Below are 4,910 nucleotides of genomic sequence, written 5' to 3' on the forward strand. Positions count from 1 at the left end.
ACATCGGCTCTCCCCGATGCTGGTCCTCATCAGCTGGTTAGGAGTAATGCAAGCGTAAAACCAAACACAACACCCAAAGAAAACGCAAATCAGAATCTAACCCACTGCCTGCCCCTCCTCACAACCCGCAACCTGGCCAACAGCAAACACCAATGCCTGTGCAGCCCAGGACAGAACCAGGGAATTACTTTGTGTCTGACTGGATTATCTCAGGCAGGGACTGCACGCCTTTCCAGACTTTTGGCCTTAGTCCTGTGAACCCAACTCATAGGACAGTTCTCCCGTTGATAGGACGGCTGAGTTGGGAAAAAAACCCAACTGAGCAATATCAGGACTCTCTGACTGCACATCTTACAAAATCCAGAAGACCCCAACCTTCCCGTAGAGCTTTTGAGCCGTAATCCAACTTGAATCCTTCACCACACTCTACGCTGTCACTCGCATCTCTGAGTATGCCGTCAGCACGTCCCCGACTGTGGCAAATACGAAATTCCCTAAAAAATCTCACATGAGCCAGACCAGATATTAACTTTTTGTTTGAGCTTCTTTGTTTCTGAATTTTAGAAAATGGGCCCAGTTCTACCTTGTGCCTTAGGTGTCAATGGTGCCATGGAACCCTCTTCTCTGAGCTTCTACTTTCAGGACAATTGCCTCACAGAGATGAAGGGGAAGTACATTTTGTGTCTTGAAACAAATAAGACATTTCTAAAGTTGATTTTTTGCAGAAATTCTATCCTGTTCCAAGTTCCTTGGGTAGTGTCTCTGCATCAGATGCGATCATGCACCCAGGAGACACTGGGCAGTGTCGAGAGAGGTTTTCAATCATCATACTGGTACGTAGTGGAAGAGGCCAAAGATGCTATTGAACACCCTGTGATGCACAAAATCAACTTTAGTGCTGGTTCCCCAAATAACGTGTACCCAGAAGCAAGCATGGTTCCGTTTGTCTGTCTGTCTGTCTGACTGACTGTCTGTTCAGGTATTGATGCTGGGTTTTGCCAATGCACAGAACAGTGCACGGGCCTCCTTGTTACAGATATTCAGCTTCTACACAAGAGGCCGGTCCCTGATGCCAGGGGAACCCTGCTCTACTGAATACAGTGCTGCCCAGAGAGCAGTCTACAGGGACGGGGATGGGGTGGGGTGGGAATGGGAGGGTGGGGGTTGTGGGGATCAGTTAGGGTGGGGAGGAAGAACAGCCATGCTGCATGAGATGATGGGCACCAGAGGAAGTCAGCTTTCATTTTGTTTCTTATGTGGTTGTAGTCAATAACTGTTATTACTATTAACAGTCAAAAGGAATGCAGGGACTTTGATATCTGGCTTGAGTCTGTGGACTTGGTTGTTGGCCACCTGTGGCAGGGCTTGTTAATTGTCCCCCAGTATCCTTAGGGGTGGCCGAGTGAGACAAACAATTGAAATTTAAAAAAAAAAAAACATGAGGGACCCTCTAGAGACCTTTTTTTCTTTTATTATATGTTTTTATTGGTTTATTTAGTTCTTCGTTCATTTCGTGTGGAGACGGAGGGTAGGCATGTGGAGATCAGAGGGAAACATACTGGAATCAGTCACTTCTTCTGCTATGTGGATCCTGGGAATCCAACACAAGCCACCAGGCTTGGCTGCAAGCACCCTCACTCGCTGAGCCATCTCGCTGGCCCATCACATCAGCCTCGGCCACACTGCCTTTACAGTAATATCCTGAGCCTGCTGTGTCACCAGCATCCTGCTAAGGCCTCTCAGCACCACAGTGAGAACCCGAGCATCAATGTCAGCCTTCCTGTTTCCCATCAATAGTTTCATGTCTAAAAACTCCAAGGCTCGAGGTCTCAGAAGTTCAAGGCCACTCTGGGCTACCTAATGACACACTGAACCATATATATGTGATATATATAAATATGTTAAAAACATAACATAAATATGTTAAAACCATATATATATATATATAATAAAACACATCTTAGGAATTAGTGGTGTTGCCCTTCAGGGAGAAGGCAGGAAACCAGATCCTGGCAGGAGACTCTCTGGTTTGAATGGAATATGCCCTCCTACAGGTCGTCAGGTCAACTTCCACTCCTGCCAGGGAAACCAGGAAACTCCAGCTCGAAAGGGGGTTTCTTTCTCAACCTTATCTGGAGGCTTCCACATCGGCAAGCAAGACCGTTCTGCTTTCTCCCATCTGTCTACTTATGAATCATCAATGCCCATGCCGGTGTTGACTCCCAGGTCCAGGAGTGCCCCCTGGCGGCCATATGACCAACTTATTTCTCTTCTCCTGGTGGGTAAAGCCAGCCAGCTATCTGGTGAGCTACACAACTCTCTCTCTCCCGCCCAGAAGCAATTTGGATGTTGATGACTAATAATAAGCATTTACCACGATCCAAATGTGTCATCAAAACCTTACTCAGACTGTCCCCTTTAAGACTCACAAATTCTATGATCTATGATAATATCCTGCAGTTCACAGTTCAGACTGCTTGGCTCTGGGACACCCAGACCCCTCTTATATATTTTAAAGATATGTTATGTGTACGAGTATTTTGTCTGTATATACATATGTGTACCGCGTCTGATGTGTGATGCCTGCAGAAGAGGATTCTGGATTCCCCGGGACTGGAGTTACAGTTTGCGAGCTGCCATGTGAGCGCTGGGATTTGAATCCTGGTCCTCTGGAAAAGCAGCCAGTGCTCCTGACAGCTGAGCTAACTCTGCAGCCCAAGAAGACACTTTCCACCAAACACTTTCTACCTTCCATTTTGACCCATGATTCGTCTCTGATTTCTACAGATTTGCATTCCCAGCAACAGGTGGTTCTTAGGACATCCAGGTCAGCCTGACCTGGAGTTTACGCCAGCATATTCCCCACCCCACCCCCCCACCCCGTGTCCCAGAATGCCCCAGGGTACTACCCAGAAAGAGCCAAGGTTTCTAAGGAACAGGTCACGTGGGGTCAGGTGGGGGTGGGAGGATGGTCAGAATGCACTGTTCTCCCTGCAGGTATTCTAAAAGGGACCGCTGGGGACTTGGGGCTGCCTCACTTCCGGCACTGGATATTAAAGAGCCTGGTCTTAGGCTCAGAGCTTGGTGAGCCCTGGACAGTCAAAAAACCGGGCCTGAGATTCTGGGGGAAGTTTTGCTATGGGGATGTGGCTCTCCCCACAAATCTTTCTACTTTTCAGTTTCTTCAAAAGCAGTTCCCTCTTGTTGAAGCCTCTGGGCCTCACATCAGGACTGAGACACCCCCTGCCGGATGCAGCCACTGTCTGTGCAGGTCGGAGCTCATGACCAAGAACTCGCTCATGTAGAGTGTCCAGTTGCAGCTTGTCTCAGAATTTGCAAGTGAATGTGAAAAATAATGAAAGGAAAGGAGGGGGCATGTCTACCTCTCGAGTATGGAAAATATTTTTATTGTCGATATAAAGGAGAAAGTAGGCAGAGGGAAGAGTCCAGGCCAGCAGACCAAACCGGACTGCAAGAGGCGTGGAGTGGGAGGGGTGGGATGAGGGAGAGCAAGCGGGGAGCCGCGGGCTAAGGCAGCCCAGGCAGCCCAGGCCAAGAGGAAAAAGAGTAAAAGGGCAGACAAATGGACCCGGAAACCAAAATGTCTGGATTATATAAGGAAGCTCAGATGAGGGGAGGGCAGCCCAACCCCTGGGCTGAAGAAGTTTAGGGTAGCGGGGCTGGGTATGCAGCAATACCCTGTACCAGATAGGGATGAAGGATGCTGGGAGAGCCTGGCAGCCATTTGTCTCTGGTTTAAGACCTAACAGCAAGCCTGGGGAACAGGGAATCTGAGAGGGCCTGCCTGCTCCTGTCTTCCAGTGTTTTCTCAGTAACACAGCAGGGACTCCACTAGAGCCAGCGCTAAATTGTGACCACTTGGAGGGCACGATGCGGAAACTCAGACCCAGAGCCCCTGCAGGAGGCCTTACCTTCCCATCTTCACCTAAAAGCAGAAAATGGTACCAGCATCTAAGGAGCAGCCTGGGTGTGGCATTTAAATAATAATAATAATAAAAAGCCCTCAACTTGGGGCACGACAAGAGAGCAGCTATTATTATTAAAACTAACTGCAGAATCTGCTGAAAGTAAACTTTTTTTTTTTCCAAGAGCCTCAAGTGTTTCCTGAAGCAGAGGTTCAGATTGAGCCAAGTGTTATGCCAATGTTTATCCTGTACCCGTAAGCTGGACCAGTTCTGTTACTCTATCCCTTGGATCTATTCAACGATAGAATTAGATAGATATTTTACAAACTAGGAAATCAAGACGTGTTAACGGCCGTGTGGTAAGGTGTTTGCCTAGCATTGCACAAGGCCGTCGGTTCATCCCAAGCATTAAAAAACAAAAGCAGGGCTGGAGAGATGGCTCAGTGGTTAAGAGCACCAACTGCTCTTCCAGGGGTCCTGAGTTCAATTCCCAGCAACCACATAGTGGCTCACAACCATCTGTGATGGAATCAGATGCCCTCTTCTGGTGTTTCTGAAGACAGCAACAGGGTGCTCACATACATGAAATAAATAAATCTTTAAAAGGAGAGAGAGAAGGGATGGAGGGAGGGAGGGAGGGAGAGAGAGAGAGAGAGAGAGACTGAGAGAACAGTGTGTTAGGCATAGGATTTCAGAGGTTTCAGGCACTGTAGCAACTTGGTCCCATTTGAGGGAGAGCCTTTGAGGTAGAAAAAAACGTCATGACAACATCCGTGATGAATAAATATAAGACCAGACAGGAAGGGACTAGAGACTAGAGACGGTCTTCTCTAGTGCACGTGCCCGGTAATGTAACTTTCCCAGGAGGCCTCACTCTCCTGGAGATTCCATATCGTCCCAATAGCACCCACAGGCTGGAGACCAAAGCCCTTCCAGGTGAGCCTGGGAGAGGCCATGTCAAACTCAAAGGATTCCAGAGACTAA

Source organism: Mus caroli, unplaced genomic scaffold (genome assembly GCF_978045245.1).
Source record: "Mus caroli unplaced genomic scaffold, Mus_caroli_1 scaffold_9, whole genome shotgun sequence".
NCBI classification, from domain to species: Eukaryota; Metazoa; Chordata; class Mammalia; order Rodentia; family Muridae; genus Mus; species Mus caroli.